Genomic DNA, 23,120 nt, shown 5'->3' with positions numbered 1-23,120 from the left:
AGGCCACTGCTTCTCCTCCAGGCAAGGTCTTCAGACTTGGTGAGGGTTGGTGTCATCTGTCGGATAGAAGAGCCCATATCAAGCTGAGTTGAGGCAATAAATACCCCACGCTGCTTCCAGATCAAAGTCCTTATTTAAAATCCATGTGCCATGTGTAGTAGGGCAAAGCCCGCCGCCTCCCATGCCCCTCCTGTCCCCCAACAGTGCCGTGAGAGAGGCGGCAGACATGGCATGGTGGCCTGCCTACACATTTGCAAGCTTGAGTTCTGATATCAGCTCTGCTCTTTATCGTCTGTACATCCTTCGGCAAATGTCTGCTCCTGAGTTTCCACGGTTTCCTCCCCTACAAAATAGGCAGAAGGAGAAGAACCAAACTTCCTTGCTCCGAGGATCCACAGAATAATGGTGGCCAATTATTCCCCAATTCATGCTAAGGAGGGAAATAAAAAGCAGAGATGTTAAGTGCCTTCCCCAAGGATACTGGCTTAGTGAGAGGTGGCTCTAGGAACTGAACGCTGGAACTGTTCCATGATAAACTCACAACTCCAATATCCCAACCCCACCTGCTGGTGCTCCCACCCCCATTAGACCCACCTCTGCCTTTAGGAAGTTGCCAGTCCCCTGAAGAGAATAGGAGCAGCTCACCGATGGTTGAAGTACAAGTGGAATCAAAGCACCTTGAAAAAAGGCACGAGCTAAGAGATGTGAGAGATCTTAGGAGGGAATAATCCTAGTTTGGAGAAAGGGTCTAAGCTTGCAGGAGGAGGTGGTGCAAGGGTTGGCTCTTGAATGAGAAGGGTTGGAAGTGTAGGAATTCTGGCCCGGCAAGTGGGAGCCTGCCAGGGGTTTAGCACTGGAGCGGACCTGGGGCAGGTTGGCTGCACTGGGAACAACTAAGATGTGTGCTTCTTTCTGGATTCTTCCACCCACCTGCCTCCCTCCCGGGGGGTGACCCAAACCCTCACCTTCCATCCTGCGCTGAGTCCTAGTGCCCTGAACTGGGAGAGAATCCACTGTGCAGTTTCTTGCTAGGGAGGCTGCTAGGTCTTCAATATACAAACAAACCTCTACACAGTAAAGATCAGATCGGCAGAGGGAGTTGCTTGAAGTCACAGGATGGGAGGGAAAGAAGCCAGAATTCCAGCTCCATTATCTCTAGTTCCCAAACCCAGCATCTTTCCATTAAAACATGCTACCTTGAAAGCCTAAGAAAGTATTTGTATGGGAGAAAAATGAAGCCTTGGGGAGTAATGGTAGGGCCTCCTTTAAATAATGGCACGTTAGGATTATTAATTGCTTAGTAGCAAACATCTAAGGAGTGTTTATTACATGCCAGGTACTCTTCTAAGGGCTTTTGATATTTTAACTTAATTCCTGCTGCTGTGCCCTATAAGGGAGGCATTACTATATAATCAGCTTCTATTTCACACTAGGAAATTGACACACAGAGTTTAAGTAGCTTGTCTAAGGGCATATGGTTAATAAGATTTAAAGATTGGATTTGAGTCCAGGCAGCTGGGATCCAGCTTACAGCTCTAACTAGAATGTGTGAGGCTGGTCAGGCCGTGCACTGCACAACGGCGCCTAGCCATGGGGGCACAGAGAAGCTGAAATCCAGCTGGGATTCTGCTCTCTCGGGCTGCTTGGAGGAAGGGGCACCACTGTGTTACTTACACACAAAAACTGCCAAACCAAGCCTAGTCTCCTGGGGATGCCAGCTGCTGACTGCACCGTGGCTTTTGTTGACAGCATGATTGATTATTTTTTTCTTTTTTAGATCATGACCTTCCCAAAGCCATCTAGGAGTACAGATAAAAATGCACAGCGTATGAAAACTGTGCAATGGAGTTCTGCCACCAGTCACGGTGGGGAAAAGCTTTTAAACACTACCCAGCTCTGACATTCTTCCTTTAGGGGATGAAAATGAGCCCTGGAAATCTTTGCAGAGGCCTCTGGGCAGGTATGCCGGGACGTGCAGGTGCACACCAATGACCCAGGGCATGCATGTGTACACTACCGACCCAGCCGTCCCTCTTCTAGGAATCAGTCCTGCAGCAGCTCTCAGCAACCTCTGCTATTTGCAAGAGCAGACCATCAGAAACCACCCCAAAAATGCATAAAGAAGACATTGAGCAAATCAATAATGGCATGCTGAGATTTGAATTGCCAAATTGACCTTGAAATGAAGGAGCCAGATTTGCTTGTAATAACAGTGAAAGCAATACAACATTTATTTGAAGTGCAGAATATCCCGTTCACCATGAGGCCCTTTGGTAAATAATGTTTTCATATAACTGTACGGATTTAATCATTAGGTTGAAGACAGCAAAGAGTGTGGTTGGGTCCGAGCATTGTGCAATAAGACTACCTGGGTGCAAACCTTGGCACCTACACTAACCAGGTGAGGATGGGGAAGTTATTGGACTTTTTTTTTTTTTTTTTTTTTTGAGGCAGGGTCTTTCTGTGTCACCCAGGCTAGAGTAAAGTGGCATAATCATGGCTCACAACAGCCACAAACTCCTGGGCTTAAGCAATCCTCCTGCCTTAGCCTCCTGAGTAGCTGGGACTACAGTCATGCGCCACCATGCCTGGCTAATTTTTAAATTTTTCTGTTGAGATGGTGTCTCTCACTATGTTGGCCAGGCTGGCCTTGAACTCTTTGTCTCAAGGAATCCTCCCACCTCAGCCTCCCCAAATGCTGGGATTACAAGCCTGAGCCACCATGCCCAGCCACGTTTGACTTCTTGCCTCTCAGGATTGAGGGCTCTGAGGGAGGCCGATATCCTGGGTTTGAGTCTTGGTTTGCTATTTCCTTCCTGCATGAGCTGGACCTAGTGACTCATTGTGATTATGTCTCAATGTCTCTGCGTGTAAGCTGGACAAGTATACGGTACTTACCTTAGTGAGCAGTTCCATGCTGACTTCTTAGGAGGTCTGTGGTACAGTAAGCCCCCAGGAGTGTTAGCTATGCTGAAGCCTGGAGGAAAATGCTGAAGAAATGCACGCAGCCAACGTTGGTTAGCTCTGAGGAATGATTGCTGTTGGACTCGCACATTTTACAGCATTTAAGATTTTTGAAAGTAGGAAAAAGTGAGTCTTGCAGTTAGCGAATTGCAAAAGAATACCTTTGCAAAAGGCCCTCTTGGAGAGGTAACTATGTCCTTTAGCACATTCCCCAGAATAAAGCAGCCTGGAGACTGCCCCTCTTCGTCAGCACCTCTACCCCACAGTGCACTGGGCTTTCCACTGTCACTATTCTTACCCCTGGGGGCCGTCCCTTGATAGGGGGCTGTCCTCTCCCCAGGACTGTGGAAGAAGCTGACCTATCAAGGGACAGTCCCCTGGGGTAAGATCCTCTCTGCATTTCTGGGGCCTGGTGCAGTGATTGCTACACAGTAGTAGGTGCCTAATGAAGTTTGCTGAGTACTTGAGGGCTTACTGAAGGAAGTTACTTCTGTAGCCTGACAATAAACACGCTCCCTTCTGACCCCTCAGGAATGCTCTTGGCACCCGTTCCAAAGTCAGGCCCTAAAAATGAACACTGTTCATGACACAATGAAACAAGACATTCCAGACTCAGCCTCGGGTGGCTGACTCTTGGGGCTGCCATGCCTTTGGCCAAAGGCTGAAGAGGCTGTCCCCGGGGAGGGGACCTCCAGCCCTTCCAGTCCAGAGCCACAGCCTCCCGGGACAGGCAGCAGACCGTGAAAATGAGGAGCGCAGCTGTGGTCACAGATTAACTCTGTATATTAACAGAAAGAGTTTTCCTTTCCACACACGCATGAGTGTGCCCTACCCCCAAACAAACAAACAAGCAAAATTGAAAGAAAAGAGGAGGGAGAGAGGGAGGGACATGACAGGAAGGAGGAAGGGAGGGAGAGAAAAGAAGAGAAAGAAAGGAATAAAGAGAGAGAGAAAGGAGAAAGGAGAAGGAAGGAATAAGGGAAGGAGGGAGGGAGGGAGGGAGGGAGGGAGGAAGGGAGGAAGGAAGGAAGGAAGGAAGGAAGGAAGGGGGAGGGAGGGAGGGAGGGACATGTACCTTTTTTAGACAGACCCTCTTTCTGACTCCCCCTGACCTTACTTTAGAGAGATTAGATATTGAAAATTATTTCTTTTGGAAAAACAAAACAAAACAAAAAAGCACCAGGACAAGCTTGTGGGCCATATGATACCTGCAAGTTCAAAATTCCTGAAGCTCTTTTCCATTTTACAGATGAGTAAACTGAGGGGCTACAGCTTGCCCAAGGTCACTGGGAGTGAATGAGCGTCCAGCAGAGAGATTTCTGACTTCCCAGTCCAGACCCTTCCCTCTGCTCTGGCCCTTTGAGGCCAAGGGTGTGCACAACCGAGAGGCCGGATGTCTCATGGGAGGAGCCAGGCCTACCTCCCTCCTTCAGAACCCCAGTCCCACCTCTGACCAGGAACCCACTGTCATTGTGGGAGTCCACGTGGCCTTTTTAACAGATGCTGCCAAAAACAGTGCTTCCAGTCCCAGGAGAGAGATCAGGGGTGAGAGACTCAGGTTACCGCAGAGATAGTGGGGTCAGAGAAGACTGGGGCTCCTCTGAAATTGTAGGTCAAGGGCAGGGATACTGATGCTGACGTCAGCATTGGAGCCAGAACAACGTGAGTTGGAATTTCAGTTCTTTCTCTTCTTAGTTGGGTGAGTTTGGACCTCAGTATACTAAGGTCTAAAATGGGCTAACACATGAAGCTGTGTGCAAGGTCAGCTTAATATAAATGAGGCCCTAGCCCCAAGAAGGTGGTCCTTGGCACAAGAATTCTTCCTGGGCTAAACTTGGCTTTTGTAGGAGAAAATGGAGTCCTGTGGGTTTAGAAGGTGAGTCAGCATTTGGTTGTGGGTCAGTACAAGGAGAAGTTCTACCCTTTATGCCTTATATACTCAGCTCCCCAGATGCGCAGGGGAGGGGAAGGGGCTTTTGGGAGAAGGCTTTAGGCCAGGGTTCTTTCTAAGAACACAGGCCCAGGAAACAAGGCCTCTGGTCCTGCCTCCACCTCAATTAGCTGTATGACTTCAGAAAAGTCACCCAACCTCTCTGAAACCCAGTTTCCAGAATCATAGCAGAGAAAACAGCATCTCGCAGCCTGCTGTGTAGACTACTTGGATGTGTACAATGCCAGTGTGTAGGGAGTTCATAAGAAATGTGACTCCCTTTATCGGCCCAGCTCCACCATGTATCAGCTTTGGGGAAGCCCCTTCCAGGGCCTCACTTTCTTCCTGTTTGTGTCCAAGTAATGTTTCCCAAATGGTAGTTTTTTGCACACCACAATTATGATTTTTGCCATAATCCAAGTGCACTTTGTAAAACTCATTCCTCTATATTTTTGAAAATTTAACAGATACCTTTGTATAAACTGAAATATAAAAATTAAAGGAAAACCAGTGTATAGCTTTTCTGAGTACAGGAGCAGTTTAGCTGGTCATAAATCGAAGTCCTGGGTAAAAATAAACATAATCAAAAGCAAACAAGATATTAGCTTCCAGCTAAGTCCAGCTGCCTGGGGAGGTGCCTGGCCCAGAGGCTGCTCTCTCCCTGGTTGAAAGGAGAGCAGAGGAAGTGTTAGCATTTGTCCCAGTGCTAAACTGAGGCCTGCTCCTCAACGTAACCGGAAGGATGCAAGGAACTGGGAAGAAATTTTGTCCACTATGTTTTGATTTTCCTTAACACCTTGTGCATGTGCCTCAAAAATGATGTTGAGGAACCCCCAGCTCCATCCCCGTAAGGCCCCCTCTCTGAGATACTCAGGCCTTGGTGGTCTTGTTGGTCATTTCCTGTGAAAAAGGTGAGTGGGTCTGGAAGGGCCTCGTGTGGGGTGCGGGAAAGGGGAAAGCAGAATGGAATGGAAGACATAAAGGGTGTATGGTGGGGAAGGTGGGGTAGAGACCACCTAGAGTTCAGCCCCTTCCAGGGTGCCCCAGTTGGCAGAGAGTTTCCTCTCAGCAGAGGCCCGTGGGCCAAGCAGACCCTGATTCCTGTCAAATCTGTTCTGGGCGGCCACGATGCTTGGCTGAGGGCAGCAGGAAGTGAGTGGGCGTCAGGCGGAAGTCGTTCTGAAGGGTTGTGGGATGGTGTTGATGACACCGTAACTCACAGTAACAAGGGCAGACAGAAACACTGAGGTGCTGGTCACATGAAGAATGTGCTCAGGAAGCAGAAGATGGCTAGGACCCTAAAAGGGATAATAACCATAACCAGTGCTCCAGCCAGTCCCTTCGCTGGAGGCAAGGGCATGGTCTAGGAAATAAAACTGTGAGATCCACAGAATCTGCTTTTCCTCATACTAAAGCTTGTGAGAAGCCTCCCACGCAAAGTTTGAGTACTTGTATTTTTTCACAAATAGATTTTGATGTTAAAATTGCTGCCCTTTATTGGGTCCTGACCACTGTATGTATGAGCTCATCTTGTTTACTCTTCACGGCAGCCTGTGATTCGATTATGACTATCCTTATCTTATTTATGTCTGAGGAAAGCAAGACGCCAAGAGGTGATGTGACCAGCCAGGATCACACAGCCTGTAAGAGCCAGGGCTGGGCTCAAACCTCCAGCCCATGCCTGTAATCCCAGCACTTTAGGAGGCTGAGGTGGGAGGATTGCTTGACTCCCGAAGGTGGAGGCTGCAGCCGGGATGACAGAGCAAGACACTGACTAAAAAAAAAAAAAAAAAAAAAGAGCAAATACAAATATCTGACTCCATGGTATCCTGCCACAGGATAGGGATAGGACAGGGGACCTCCATTTCTGAAGGGACAAGTGTGATGTGGACTTGCTTTGGTGACTCAGAGAGATAAAACTGAGAAATAAGGTTGGACATTGCTAAAAATTAGAGCATCTGGGTGTTGGAATGGACTCCCTGGGAGGTACAGGAGGCACCCCTGTGGGGCTGGATGACCCCCTCTGTGGATGTCGGACCCAGTGCCTGCCTGGTCTGGGGGGCATATATCAGATGCTTAGCATCACTACGCATGAATGTGCCTCCATGGGACACTCACACATTACCTCCTTTTCTGCCAGTGAGTTTTACAGACTTCTCAGCAGGAGCCCAGAGACACGAAATCACCTTCCCAAAGTCACCTCACTACTGTGAGGCTGAGCAAGACTTGAATCCTGTTGTCCTTTCTATCTTCTGTCCCTCAAATCCTACATCCACCCACTTGTCAGCAGGACAGCCGTTTCTATCTTCTAAACTTAACCAGCTTCAGCCACTTCTCCCCGCCCTCAGCATCCTGCCCTGGTCCAGCCACCATCATCTCTCCACTGGTCTGCTCCAAGGGCCTCTTCTTTGTTTCAACCCTTTGCCCCCTGGAAATTGAGTCAACACACAGCAGCCATGGGGATCTTTTTCAAAAGTAAATCTAGTACTTTATCTTTTGGCTGAAAGCCTTATGTTGGTCTCACAGCAACTTAGAATAAGATCCAAACTCCCTCTGAAGCTCTGCAAGGCCTTCCAAGCCCCTGCCTGTTTGAAATAAACTAAGTCTCCTAAAAACTCCTGTGTTGAAGTCCTAAATCCCAGGACCTCAGAATGTGACTGCATTTAGAGAGAGGATCTTTAAAGACGTAATGAAGATGAAATGAGGCTGCTAGCGTGGAGCCTAATCCAATATGAGTCTTATCCTTATAAGACGATACAGGGACACACAGAGACAGAGGGAAGACCCTGTGAAGGCACAGGGAGAAGATGGCAAACAAGCCAAAGGGACAGGTCTCAGAAGAAACCAGCCCTGCGGACACCTTGGACTCACACTTCCAGCCTCCAGGATTGTGAGAAAATAAGTTTCTGTTGCTTAAGCCCCCAGTCTGTGGTACTTCATTAAAGCAACCTGAGCTGACGAACACACTGCCCTAAGTCACACTGGCCTCCTTCAAGTTCTGAGTACTGATTATGAACACTCCTGCCATGAGGCCTTCGCATGGGCTGAACCCGCTGCCTGCCTTTCCCTCCCGTATACAAACAGAAAGATAACTCTGGAAGCAGGATGTGGGATGCATTAAAAGGGAACGTTAAATGAATTTAATAAATATTCCCTTAGCACCCGCCCTGGGCCAGGCACTGAGCCAGCTCCAGAGTTGCAGAGAGAAATGAAGAGGTTCCTGAGTCCCTGAGGAGGGTGTTCAGGACCCATGGAGGAGACAGACTGATTTTGACAATAGGGTGGGAAGGGTGGGATGGAGATTTCGCAGTTGGGTGAAGAACCAAAGAGGCACAAGGTATACTCCAGTCTTGGGAGGTGCAATGGACTGAATGTTTGTGCCTCCTCCAGATTTGTAGGTGAAAGCCTGAATCCCAACATGATGGCGTTTGGAGGTGAGGCCTTTGAGGGGTGATTGGATTACAGGTCTTGAGACTGGGACCCTTGCGACGTAGGAGTCCTTATAAAAAGAGGAGGAGACATGAAACCTCTGTCTCCTCCATGTGAGGGCACAGCAAGAAGGTGGTCACCTGCAAACCAAGACGTGAGCCCTCATCAGACACCAAATCTGCCACTGTCTTGATCTTGGACTTTGCAGCCTCCAAACTCCTGAGAAATTAGTGCCTGTACGTTAAGCCACCCAGTCTGTGGTATCTGTTTACAGCAGCCCGGGCTGACTAGGCCGGAGAGGATAAAGACCACAGCTGGCTGTCAGGAGACTGAGTTTACATCCCTATTCTGTTGTGGTGACACTAGGCAAGGGCTTCCCGTCTCTGAGCCTCAGTTTCCCCATCTATAGAGAAGGGACAATAAACTTACCCTCTAAGTGTTTATGCCCTAATTGTAGAAGATTCCTGTACCTCAGCTGTTCAGTGCTGAGGGGCTGGAGGGGTTTTGTTTCCAGCAAAAGATGGATTCTGCACCTTTCAGGCTTGCAGCTGCCTGGAGATACCCCCAGACCATGGCGGTAGGGGAGGGGGAGGCAGATGCAGGCAGAAATCCCACACAGCACTTTTCCCAAGTATCTGGGGTCATGGCTGGGGCTGAGTCGTGCAGGTCTGGGGAAGCATGGGACCTACCCGTGCCTTCCCTGGTTACATATTTGCCAGCTTTGGCCCCAACTCCAGAGGAGTTCGACAAACCAACCTAGCAAATTCATCTGGACATGGCCTTGCGCACACGAGGGCTTAGGGCTTAGGCAGCACTTTTGTTATTTGAGTTTTTCTTTAACTAGAAGAGAAAAAAGTAGATATTGGTTCTCTCTCCCGCATATCCCCAACCTCACTGCTCAGCCAATCTTGGCCTCTCTCAGGCCCAAGGTTGACCAGGGCCTGCCAGGCTGCCCTTGCAGGGGACTAAGCACAGGGTTTTTTGTTTGTTGTTTCTTTGTTTTGAGACAGCCTTTCTTTGTCACCTAGGCTGGAGTGCAGTGGCATAAGCTCGGCTTGCTGCAACCTCTGCCTCTCAGGTTCAAATGATTCTCATGCCTCAGCTTTCTGTGTGTCAGGCATGTGCCACCACACCTGACTAATTTTTTGAATTTTTAGTAGAGACAGGGTTTCACCGTGTTGGCCAGGCTGGCCTTGAACTCCTGGCCTCAAGTTATCTGCCCACCTCAGCCTCCCAAAGTGCTCGGATTATAGGCATGAGCCAGCGCACCCAGCCAAAAGTAGCAGGTTCTCATGCAGAAAATGCTGAGTCCAAATTCTTGCTCTGCCACCGGGGCCATGCATCTTTGACAATTGCCCACCGCTCTGGGCATTGCCCCACCCCGGACTAATAAAGCCTCCAGGCTGGAGCCCCTCAGGTCTCAATCTCCCCCTCCCCCGCACATCTCACCCTTTCTCTGCTCTGCCACATTCCCTGCAGCTCTGACGTGCTGCTCTTTCCCTTCCCAGCTTTTGAATTTCTGTCTTAGTTGCGTCTGCCCCTTCCTGATTGTCTGGTGGTCACGGCCAGACTCATGGTCGGGTATCTGGGTGCAGATCCCATCTGCATCATTTTCTTGTTAGGAAAAATTACCCCAACTCTCTCGACCTTGACACCCTGTCTGTAAAATGAGGGCCGAGAATTAGATCTTCTTGGGGTACTTAGGAAAATAAAGATGATGGTGCCCGGGCTGTATTTTCATGAGCAGGAAGCTGGATAAAGACCAGTACTCTTATTAAGTAGATCAGCCTGTCCCCCTGCCCCCATCCTTCCTCTCCCTCACCCTGGGTTGGTTGAGATGCTGACCCCTATTCCCCCAGTGTCATGCCTGGCTCTGCAAAGTGCTCATCACCGTGGACATTTAGCTCATGCTTGTTTGTGTTTGACCAAGAGTGTCCAGAGGACAGAGACCAGGTCTCATTTATCTTCCAACCCCCAGGTCAGCAAGCACTTCATCAGAGCCAGCTCCTTGAGTAAGTGAAGGCATGGGTGAATGAATAAATGAATTGCCAATGACATTTTCTGCCCTGTGAGGAAATGCTCTTGGATTTCACCAATCAATAGTGATCTGTGTCCCAGTTTCTAAGTCGTGCCCTAGAAAATGATTGCTGGGCTTCAAACGCATGATACAGTGTTCAGTGGACGAGATGTTGGCAGGGTAGGGGAGGGAAGTCACAGAGGTGGTGTGGGCCAGCCTTGGTACCCTGGATGCTTCCTGCAGTGGGACAGAAACATCACACATTTGTCTTTTCACACACACACACACACACACACCTTTTCTTTCAACCCACCCCACTAGTGGACTTACAGCACTTCCGGCCAAAGCTGGCCCTGGCCCCTGGAGTGGGTCCTTAAATTACATCTGAGGGTCAGCCTGCATATGTTTGCATGAATCACAAGACCTAGAGTTCAGATTCCACGAGGGAGAATACTCCTCTGCTCTACCTAGGCCAGGGGCACCAACCAGTTCTGAAGCTCAGCTCTGGAATGGGCCAGCACCCTGTAGTACCACAAGGCTGACTGGCATCTTCTTAAGGAGCTTAATAAAATTCTAAATTACTAAAATAACAAGAGGATTCCAGGAGATTATATCTAAAAGCACAAACAGCATCACAGAAGTTTCCGACCTGATATCTTTTTCTATTCACTGTTTCCACTTTAATTTGTTCAACCCATATTTCCCAAGGGACTGCTAGGAGCCAGGCACTGGGCTTTGCTCTGAGATACACAACCCAGTGAGACTCGGCCTCTTGGTGTCCAGGAGCTCTCTTAGGGGAGAGGTGGATGTGGCTGAGACCAGCCCAGAGAGCAGAGCTGCCCTGAGGACCCCTGCCCTGAGACTTCTGGGTTACTCTGTCCCCCTTGGAGCCAGGCTCTGAGTCATGAGCTACAGTTTTTATCTTCTGAGTTTCCACAGTTACCTCATGACATTGAGAGCAAATGAGTCTTCTCCATGAGGAAACTGAGGCTCAGAGAGGTTAAGTAACACACCCAACTTCACACAGCAAACCCACAGCCAAGTCTCCAGGAGCTCAGATCCTGGCCAGTTTAACTCCAAATTCCATGTTCTTAACCCCAACATAGGTGTCCCAGAGAGGACAGAAGTTGTTGAGTGAGGGACGGGTCATTAATTGGTCCTCTCGGGCTCAGAGAAAATTTCACATGAAAATGGAGCAGAGGGCAGGAATCTTACACTATCCCCAGTCCATACGACATTCTGAATATGTTGGTGTTTCTGTTGACATTTTTTGGGGGGAGATTTTGGTGTGGGGTTTGGAATAAGACAGTTTTTGGTCTGAGTATCTGCTCTGCCATTTGCTAATAGGATGACCTTGGACAGGCGACTTAATCTGTTCTAACCTCACCTTCTTCACCTGTAACGTTTAATAATAAGGATTTCTAAATTCTGGGAGTATGTCACAGATTACCTGATATATTAGTTTGCTTCTGTTGCCATAAGAAGACCTAACACAGACTAAACAACAGAAATTTATTTATTTTCTCATAATTCTGGAGGCTGGAAGTCCGAAGTTAAGGCTTTGGCAGGGTTACTTTCTTCTGAGTCCTCTCATGGTGGCTTGCGGATGAGCTGCTGATAAAGACATACCTGAGACTGTGCAATTTAAAAAAGAAAGAGGTTTAATGGACTTATAGTTCCACATGGCTGTGGAGGCCTCACAATCATGGTGCAAGGCAAGAAGGGGCACGTCACATCTTACATGGATGGTGACAGGCAAAGAGAGCTTGTGCAGGGAAACTGCCTTTTTAAAACCATGAGATCTCATGAGATTTATTCACTGCCACAGGAACAGCACCCTACCTCCGACCAGGTCCCTCCCACAACACATGGGAATTCAAGATGAGATTTGCGTGGGGACACAGCCAAACCATCTCAGATGACCTTGGATAGGTGACTTAATCGGTTCTAACCTCACCTCCTTCACATATAGTATTTAATGATAAGGATTCCTAAATGATGGGAGTATGTTAAGGATTAACTGCTATATTAATTTGCTTGTGCTGCCATAAGAAAGTACCACAGACCTAAACAACAGTAATTAATATATTTTCTCACCATTCTGGTGGCTGGACATCCGAAATCAAGGCTTTGGACATCCAAAATCAAGGCTTTGAGACTTTCTTCTGAGGCCTCTCAGAGTGGCTTCCAGATGGGCCTCTTCTCTCTCGTGTCCCCACACGGCCATTCCTCTGCGTATCTGCATCTTAATCTCCTCTTCTTATGTGGGCACCACACATATTGGAATAAGGCTATCCATAAATCTCATTTTAATTTAATTACCCCTTTGAAACTGCTACCTGCAAATACAGTCACATTCTGAGGCACTGGGGATTTGAACTTCAGCATATGAATTTTAGGAAATGTGATTCAACCCATGACAGCTGCTGCCATAGCATTCATCTCTTGACCATCATTTTACCCACATTGTATTATATTTCAAGGATTTTCCTGTGCCATGAAAACATAAGTGGTGGATGTAATAACAACAGAATATTTCACCAAGGGCCTGAACCAAAGTAGACTGAACTAACATCCTGCTATCAGACTGAATCACTAAAGAGAAAACAGAAGCTTCAAGAACTTGGGTGTTCTGAGGGCTCAGAGTGCCCAGTCTTCTCTCTTTCATCTCTAAAGCTAGAACAACATCAGACACTCCATTCTGGGCCATTCCTGACATAGCAGACCACTGAAGGGAGACATAGTTTATGTTCTACTCTTCAGGAGTAGTTTTCCAGATATTCCAGGCTTTCCCTCTGAACTCAGGCTGAAGGCAGCCAACATCCCAACCTCAACCTTAAAAACCATCAGAGGAAGAGGCTGTTTAAAGAGGCTGTATAATGAACATGAGGAATGATCTTCCTCTGTCACATAGGCATTAATGCTGATAATCCAATATTTGCAGGTCTTTTCCCAAGCAATAGTTAGAATTCTACTTTTCTGCCACCTTAATATTAGGTATAGCCTCATGACTTGCTTTGGCGGATGAAATTCTAGCAGAAGTGACATATATTTTTTCTGTGCAGAATCCTTAAGAGCCAGTGCTTATGTTGTCCTATTCCTTTCCCCTGTGGAATCTGTGGAAGCATGTGGCATGAAACCTCCATCAGCTTGGGTCCCTGAATGACTATGTGGAGTAGAGTATCTCCATTTCCCACCAATGACAACTCACGCTGGGTGCACAAAAAATAAGCCTTGTTTTTCTAAGCCATCAAGATCTGATGGTTGTTTGCTTTCCCAGAGTGCTAAGCTCTCATGGGAGATACAGCTCCTTATCTATAAAGACATATCCTCATTAAACTCCTCACTCCTCTTCTGGAACAATTAAGACCCTTAGACTGGCTAAACTGAGAGTAGCACAGAACCAGGCACAGTGCTTTGTGAATGAATATACTTAATACAATTGACTTACCCTGACCATATGCGATGAAAGACCACACTAAGACTTTCTTTTCACTCACATACTTACGGTCCCTAGAGTCCTAGGGAGACCAGACCAGAGGATGACCTTTGGAGAAACAGTAGGATGTTCAGGGCAGCTTTGCTGGGCTCATTTTCGTGAGGCTTGGGTTCAGCCGATTCTTGTACCACCCTTTGGTGTGTGTGGAGTCTGACATTAGAACTTCCCAGTTTTTCCTCTAAGGAGCATGAGACCTACATCTTCCCTCTGGGAAAAAGCCCAGAGACTCCAAGCTTGTTCTGTCCTTCCCTCACAGCCAGAGGATTCCAGGCAGTAACCAGGAGCCTTAAGGCTGGACTGTCTGTGCACAAGTGTTTTGCCTTCCAGAATTCTGCTTCCTGCAGTGGGCCCTGATACCCACTCTCCAGAACAGAAAACTGGCATGGGGATGGGAAATGCCACCTAAACAAACAAGAACAAAAGAGCCAAATTATGTCCCATGGTGATGTTTTTATGTGTAAACAAACAAATGATTTGGTGATGAAGGTGTTAACAGCCAAAAGTCAAATTCAGAGAGATTATGGTTCTTTTCCAAGTCCTGCCTTAGTTGGCTACGGAAATGGGTGGAGGTCACTTTAGTTCTCTACTTTTATAGTTTTATCATCTTTAAATGGGTGTATTTTAGGTTGCAAAGGAAATAGTATATATAATCTTTTTTTGGCTTGTTTCAAAATTCTTTAAAAAATGTTTCCCACTAATTAGTTGGTACACACATAGATTGTCTGCAAAATAAATAACAAGAAAAGAAATTACTCATAACTCACACAATCAATATTTTAGTCCGGGTTTTCATTTTCTTTTTGTACAGAATTGTAGTTCTGCTGCACAGAGCAGAAACAATGCTGTGTGTTCACTGTGCTGTTTCTTCTTCCTAGCCCCTAACAAGGCAATATTTCCCAGTCTCCCTTGCAGTTATGTTGAGGTCATGTGACTGAGTTCTGGCCAATGGCTGCAGCTGCAGGCTCTACAGGCCCCTTTGTGGCCTGGCTATAAAAGCTCCTGTGAGACTCCTTAGCTCTCTTTTTGTCTGCTGTGTTGACCCTAGTGGACACATGTTGAGGCGGGGACAACACTAATTTTGAAGGGAGCCTGGGACCCTGGAGGCCTGGATCGCCTCTCAGAAGAGTCTTCCTGGACAGTTGCTTGATCCACATCAGACTCCACTTGTGCAAGAAATCTACAATTGTGGTGCTAAGGCCCCCGGATTAGGGAATTTATTTGCTGTTGCAGCATAACCTAACACAACCTTACTAAATATCAGACCATCTCTTGAATGATTTGTGTCCATATATTAGGTACTTTTTATTGCATTATTAATTATTTATAAACCCCATAATGTAATGTAGCCAAACACTTAAGAATTTATGACATACAGATAGACAGGTTTGGTTTCACCTCAGCTTTCCGTTAATTAACTTCATGTTCCTCTTTATGCCTTGAATAACTTCTTCGTGCTTCTCTAGATCCCATTTTCATTGTTTATGAAGGGAAAATAATAATAATAATATCTCGTACCGTGTAAAGATTAAACAGCATAATGCCTCGCATGCTGCTGAAATATAGTCAACATTCAACGCATAGTAGCGCTTTTATTTGTATGGCTCCTTAATATCTCATCACATGAGTGAGGCTTGCTAGCACCACTGGAATTTAGTGAGTATTTTCAGGTCTATGCTATACTCATGTCTCATTCTTACAACCCTGCACATTGTGGGTTATCACACCCAGGTCTCACTCCCTCACATAACCACAATCCCATAATCTCACCTGAGAAAATTAACAAGAAGTCCCTATTCCAATTTAATACCCAGTCTCTATTCCAATGTCCAGAATGGTCTCCCAAATAACTTGTATAGCTTTTTTTTCAAGGTAAGATCCTACCAAGATTCATACGGTACATTGTGCATGATGTACCTTGACTGTTTTGTAGTTTTGTCCTGGTGGAGAGAAGCCAGCCATCTTGAAGAGTGGCTCTTCCTCTAGAATTGTCTGCTGCCTCCTCATCCACTTGCAGTTGGCTTCCAGCTGGGCTTGGACGTGGTCATTTTCAGAACCAGCTCTGGCCTGTAATGTCGTAAAGGGACTCTGTTGGCCCTGCAGGAGATAAGGAGGTAGCATGTGCAGTGGGGACCACAGAGGATCTGAGGGGAGATAAGAGTCATCACATCAGAGGATGTGCTCTGACCCTGGCATCTTGTCTGTAAATGTGGATCCTAAGGACACCCCTAATAAAATTGTGCCTACTCGTCTCCATCTCTGCTTTCCAGAGAATTCAACCAGTGACATCACTCTAATCTCAGCTAACCAGAGGTTTCCCCTCCTCATGAGCTTTACAGGACAGAAATGAAAACAAGGAAAGAAGAAGCCATTCACATCTTCATCCTTTACTCAACAAGGACCCGCTGAGCTCCTCCCCAGCCCCTGACACTGTGCCGAACTCTGGGGTTACAGAAATGACCAAAACCCATCCTTGCTCCCAGAGACCCTGGAATCCAGAAGGGGATTCCAGCACATGATACAGAATAGATTTAGCAAAGGATTTGCCACAGCAGACTTGCTCTTGGATGATGCTGTCCATCCCTCCTCCAGCAGGTGTGGGACCTCACACAACCTCTCATTACCCCGACCCACGACCCCACTGTCTTCTGCCCTCAAATCCAGGAAAAGCAGCCACAGGCTTTTCCTCTGTTCCTGCTCTGGATCAATATAAAGTTTAGATTGATGAAAACTTCTAATACAATGTATAAAAACAAACCAATAGATAAATACAAGACTAGCAGAAATAGAAGTGAATGTTATTATACCCGATTGAGGTGAGGAAGAGCTTTAAGCATGACATCGAAAACAAATTGTATGGAGAAAAATTAATAGATTTGGCTAAATAAGTCAGCTATAATAAAAAGGTGAAAAATTCTGGGGAAAAACTGAACCATGATAGTTAACTTCTGATAATACCGTTAATACATAAATCTTAATCTGTGGAATTCTTACACAGTGGAAGTGTTTTGGGTTTTTTAATGATAGTTTTGTGCATAACAAACTACTCCAAACTAGTGGCTTAAAACAGCAGCTGTTTTACTTATTCACTCATGATTCTAAAATTTGGACAGAGGGTGGTAGCTCAGGTGGCTAGGGGACCCTCCTCTGAGACAGCTTGCACACATGGGTGGCTACAAGGAGCTCTGGCAAGGCTGTTGGCTGGGGCCTCAGCATTCTTGCTCATGGTTTCTCCATGTGGCTGGGTCAGACTTCTCACAGTCTGGGGGTGTGAAGGTAGCTGGTCTTGGTACATGGCTACTGGCCTCCATCAGAGCAAAGGCAGATGCTGTCAGGCTTTCTGAAGGCTTAGTCCTGAAACAGTCCAGGTGTTACATCTGCCACTTTCTCTCAATGTGGGTCACCTGAACAGCCTGGCCAGATTTGAGGGGGAAGGGAAGAAGGGCACACACACCGAGGGATGTGCTTCATTGGATACCCTACAGTGACATTCTGCCAGGAAAGAACTAAAGCAAAATCCCAATGGGAAAACGGACCACAGAAATGTACAAAGAATCCACATAAGATATACAAATGGCCAACATGCATGTAAAAGTATATTCAACCTAACTAATAATTGAAGAAACACATGTCTACGTTTCACATAACTTTTCCCTGCTCAAGGATGGAACAAGGTATGACAAAGACTCAGAGGGCCCTATTGGAGTGAAAATTTCTGCAAATCTTCTAGCAGAAAAATTTGATCATATATATCAAAACCTTCTAAAAACAATGCATGTTTTGATTCAGCAATTTGTCACTTAGAACTTTCTAGAGCTATTTCATAGAAAAGTACTCAGAAAAGTACACAGCATCATTTAGAATAGTAAAGGATTAAAAGGAACTTAACCAGACATTAGTAGAAAGTGGATTAAATGAATTGCTGCATTGATTTGGTAGAATATAGTGCAGGAAATGGCCTAATCAACTGGACTTTTAACCACTGACCTTGCTTTATAAAATATTTGCCAACCCTTCCCAACTCCAGATTTGACCACCCAGATATTCATTTACTGATTCATTTCAGACATGTATTTAGTGCCACATGAGAGCAGTAATTGTGTATGATATTGTCCTTGCCTTTGAAGTGTTTTCACAGTGGTTGGTGAAAGTATTTAAAAACATTAATGATTAAGTAAATACAATGCAAAGAGAACAGCTGAATGCACATTGACACCACCATCTCCTTTAACCAGAAGTAAGCCAGCAAGGTCCAAAATGAATAAAAGAATACCTAGTGCTAGTGAGGATGAAGGCTAACATGCCCTGGAGTTGAGATTATTAATTGGCATGTCATCCTTGTTTTCCAGTAGAAGCTTGGCCAAATGAACTATTGCATACATGTAAAAAGGAACTCTACAACTCTGAATAGAAATGGGTCAGCCAGGTGCAGTGGCTTACGTCTGTAATCCCTGCACTTTGGGAGGCCGAGGCGGGTGGATCACAAGGTTAGGAGTTTGAGACCAGCCTGGCCAAGACGGTGAAACCCCGTCTCTACTCAAAATACAAAATATTAGCTGGGCATGGTGGCGCATGCCTGTAATCACCACTACTGTGGAGACTGAGAAAGGAGAATCGCTTCAACTCAGGAGGCAGAGGTTGTGGTGAGTGGAGATCATGCCATTGTACTCCAGCCTGGGCGACAGAGCAAGACTCTGTCTCAAAAAAAAAAAAAAGAAAGAAGAAAGAAAGAAAGAAAGAAAAAGAAAGAAGAAAATGATGTGGTACAATCTCTATGATATAGTTAAAAGAAAGAATAATATTTCTTCTTATTTTATTTCTTTTATTTGAAGAGTTTGTGCAGCATGCCTCCAATTGTGTAAAGCATGTAAAAGGGAAATATCTCAAAATAGGAGAAGACATCTGTGGGCAGCAGCATCTGGAGAGTGATCCTGGGAGGTGGAAAGATTTTTCACTTTACAACCTTGGCCACTGTAAGGATATTTTGGGCTCAGTATGTGTGTTTTATAAAAATAACTTAATAAAACATTTTTAATGTCTCAGAGATAGTGTTTTCATGTCAGTTCATCTTACTAGCATCTTTTAAATCCACTCATTCATTCATCCATTTGTCCATTGATTCAGCATTTTGGTGGCAGTCACATTTTAGGAAGGAAGATATGAAGGCAGAGAAGGCAAAGTCCCCACTCCCAGGACAGGACCCTCAGAGTCTAAGGGTGAAGCCCATGGGAGCAGTTGCTGAGAGAATGAGGGTCACCTAGGGCTGGGGAAGGCTCAAGAGACAGGGACTGACCTCAGCTGGCTGCATGTGTGCAGTGGGGGCATGGCTGGGCAGCAGGGAGGCGTCCAAGAGAAGGGACCATCTTAGCTGGGCTTTGAAGGGCACATGAACTTGGGTCAGATGAGAAAGGCCACGCAGGAACCTTGGCATCCACCGGAGCAGACAATTAATTTTCCAACTCAACTGACCTATTGGCAGGAATGAGACGTTCACAAGCCAAAGGGAAGAGAGGGGGAAGGAGAGGCATTCAGGCTGGGAAGAATATGAGAGACATTTTACGGTTTATCGTGGAAGAAATCACACCTCAGTTTATTATTTTTGATTTTTATTATGTTTACCAAAAGAACATCTCTACCCATCTTCAGTCACATGACAACCAAAGACACTGCTGTTCAGATCGGTGAACTCTGTCTCTCCTCCCCCAGAGCAGCTGACGATGCTGCAAGGTCCAGTCCAGGTTTGCTGGGGGACAACGCACAGTCTCTCTCAGATGCTGAAATACATTTCAGTGGCACAGCAGCAGGCCACTGAGAGCTTCTGGTAGGGCTTCCCAAACTTCTGTCATTTAAGGTCCCACTTAACATAGGGAAGTTGTACTCACAGCCGGATTCCTGGAGGTGTGACCTTGGGCAAGTCACTTCCTCTCTCTGAATATCCAACATCCCAAAGCAACCAGCTTTCAGGATTGGTACAAAGATGCATGTGACATTGCCCTACATCAGTTGCTCATCATCATCTTATATCTCAGCTGTCTTACATTTGTCCTCTACATGTCTGGGCAATACTCTCTGCCCAAGGACTTGTTGACGGCAACCACCTGGGCTGCCTTCCAGTCTCTCTCTCCTCTTCCTCCTGCTACAGTATCTTTCAGGTCAGCCCTCCATTGATTCCTATGGCCACGGTCAGGGTTCAATTTTCATTCTTTCTAGCATTGTCTTCCTAACTTGGGGCTTCCACACATAATGGAAGACATCAAGGGCTTTTGAAAACACAGACCTGATTATGTCAGCCTCCTGTTTCTAATCCCTCAGTCGCTCCCAATTGCCCAAAGGACAATCAGGACTCTTCATGAGGCTATACAAGGGTCTTCCTGGCCAGCCCCTATCTAATCAATCAGCCTCAATTCTGGATTTTCCAAATCCCCTATTTTATGTCCAACAGGTAGGATTATTAATTATTCCTAAAACCCACCACATTTTCTCATGCTTCCATGCTTTTGCACAGGCTGTTCCCACTGCCTGGAACTACCACGCTTTCCAAACCTTCTCTTTGCCTAGAAGAGTTCTCTTAAGTATTGTGCCTCCTTGGCACTTCCCCTGACACCTGTTTGCCCTGGCTGCCTTAGGTGAACCTGCCCTATACTCCCTTTCATAGTTGCCTGAACTACCTCAGTCATCAGAGCACAGAGCTTTGGCTCAGCTTTTCTCTGTACCCACTTCCTCCATTGACCTAGAGCAGCCTCAGTGGTGCACCCAGCACGGAGCCTGGCTAGAGAAGATATGAATCAAATGAGAGAATGCATGTCCCTGGTGATAACCCAGGCTATGAGTGACAGCCCTTTGCCTGTGTTTTAGACACAACGTCCCTTGCCTGGGAGCATCCACAGCATGTGAAATGACCACTATCACCTTCCACTAAGAGACTATTTCTTCCAATGTGACTCCCAGACTTGCAGAACAATTGGGGCTTAGCTTCCTTCCATCATTAGAATAGAATGCATTATGGGTCTCCAAAAAAACAGAACCAATAGGAAAGACATATAGATATACGTAGATACAGATGTAAATTAATGAAAAGATTGTGAGGAATTGGCCCATGTGGTTGTGGAGGCTGAGAATTCTCACCATATTCCATCCAGCAGCTAGAGAAAGCCAGGAAAAGCCAGTGGTGTAATTCCAGCCCGAGTCCAAAAGCCTGAGAACAAGTCAATTGGATGCTGTAAGTCCCAGCGCAAGGGCAAGAGAAGGTGAGATGCCCCAGCTCCACCAGGCATGCAGGAAGCAAAAGAGATGAGTCTCTCCCTCCTTCCTCTGCCTTTTTGCTCTGTTCAGGCCCTCGATGGATTGGATGGTTTTCACCCACATTGGGAAGAGCCATCTGCTTTACTGAGTCCCCCGACTTGAATGCTAGTCTCATCCAGAAACACCTGCACAGACACAAGGAAAAAAAATGGTGAATCGGGGCATTAACCCCTTGGCCCTGTCAAGTTGATGCAAAATTAAACCATCACAGAAACTATCTCTTCTGAATAAATATATTTCTCCTTTCCATGGACAAATCTACCTTCAAATTAATTTTACAGAGCGTCTGTGGGCAAAAGAACCTGAGAGTCCATCTAGTTAGTTCTGCCCCTGGCCTGCTTTGCAGATGGGGAAACTGAGGCTCGGAGAGCAGACATGAGTCCCAGGGCCTTCTGAGGAGCAGAGCCAGCCTGAGCTCCTCCCAGCATGCCTTGCTCTCCTGCAGGCCTGATTTATTCTCTTCAGGGGCTGTGATCTCCACCCTCCTGGGCCTGCTGCCTTGTATTCCTGCGGCCCCCATGGAGCTCAAAACACTCCCTGCTCAGAAATGAGATGATTATTCTCACTTTTGCAGATGAAGAAGCAGAGACCCAGACAAGTGCAGTGTCCCAACGTCACCAGCAGAAGACTCAAACTGAGGTCCTCCATCTCCTAACCTAGTGCTGTTTCTTCTAAAAAAACAAACAAAAAAAAAACCCAAACCCACTGGGTACAAGAACCAAGAAACGTAATTATTTCTAGATAATTTAAAAGGCAAAGATGCATGGAAACTGCCAATGTCTTAGAAGCTGGAAGAAAATAGAGTGCAGAAGGCCAGGGAAGAATGACAGAGGAGCATAGGGTAACTTCTCTAAGCGCTGTTTACGTACCTGGAATTCCACCACACCCTCTGTGCAAGCTTCTTCTTTCTGACCCATTCATTTCCTAGAAAAGAACCAAAACTCATGACTCATTTCCCTTTGTAAACTAGATGTTCTTTACTATCTGAAATCCAAATTATAGATCGTATGATCTCCTTACATACGTAATTTTAAGACAATTGATATAATGCAGTTTTATATACAAAGGAGAAATAAAGGAAAATGATTTGTAATACATTTCTAAATATGCAAGTGCTTGGACATGACTGTACTGGAAGACGTGATGAAACAGATTACCAACACCTATAAACAAGAAACCACTGTAAATGCTCAGTCATAAACACAGACCAACTTGAGTGTGTTTTGCTGGTGATTCAAAGACTGTGAGTACAATTGGCGTGAGTGTTGTAATGTTCCCAAGCAGCAAGCAACTCTTGAAAGAACTCCAGGCCAAACAAAGCACAGGCTTCTCTCACTTTACACTGTAGTTGCTTCCTAGAAAATTTAGGAAATATTAACAGTGTGTACAAAAGCCCTTCTGAGTGTCTGTGTAACATGTAGCTAGGTTCGGAGCTCAGGTCATCATAAACGACTGATTTACTTGCGTGAATGTCCACTGGCACATTTTTTCTTTCATATCTTTAGCTCGACTTCAGTAGCAAATTTTTAAGTAGGGTGGGATATGAAGTCATTTTTGTACATTAAACAAATGACGGATGCAGGGTAGGGTGGCATGCCCATGTAACTCACAGTAGCAGACTGTGGTTCACACAGGGTTTGGTAGGAGACAGGTAGATAATGGTAAATAACGATAATAAAAATAATAGTTAGCACTTGCATAATTTGTGTCAGGGACTTCTAAATGCTTCCAATATATTAATTTGTTGATTCCTCACAAGAATCCTTTCAGATTGATTGCAGTATTATTCTCATTCTACAGATATAGGAACATAGGCACGGAGAGGTAATAGGACTCCCTTGAGGTTACACAGGTAAAAGTCATTTAGTTCAGCATGACTAGTATCCAAGAATACCTCCTACCTGCTCTCTGCAGGGGCAGTGTTGAAATTGATCATGTTCTGGGTCCACAGCAGCTTTTGTCAGTTACACATATATATGGAG

The 23,120-nt window shown here is 46.0% G+C and overlaps 1 long non-coding RNA gene across 2 annotated transcripts; it reads right to left on the bottom strand.

Annotated features, from left to right (window-relative positions):
• Nucleotides 1-15,113: 15,113 nt before the first annotated feature.
• LOC116529587 lies at nt 15,114-22,066 on the bottom strand. Of its 2 annotated transcripts, none has more exons than XR_004259557.1 (3): nt 22,008-22,066; nt 15,754-15,933; nt 15,114-15,298 (listed from the first exon to the last, which is right to left on the bottom strand). It is a non-coding gene; the product is annotated as an uncharacterized LOC116529587 (long non-coding RNA). The 2 variants fall into 2 exon arrangements; XR_004259556.1 differs by having other exon boundaries at nt 15,754-15,980; nt 22,008-22,062.
• Between the last annotated feature and the right edge of the window lie 1,054 nt (nt 22,067-23,120).

Source organism: Sapajus apella, unplaced genomic scaffold (assembly GCF_009761245.1).
Source record: "Sapajus apella isolate SASKATOON/1434 unplaced genomic scaffold, GSC_monkey_1.0 scaffold3, whole genome shotgun sequence".
NCBI classification, from domain to species: Eukaryota; Metazoa; Chordata; class Mammalia; order Primates; family Cebidae; genus Sapajus; species Sapajus apella.
The sequence above is the reverse complement of the archived record's forward strand: the minus strand, read 5'-3'. Positions and strand labels throughout refer to the sequence as shown.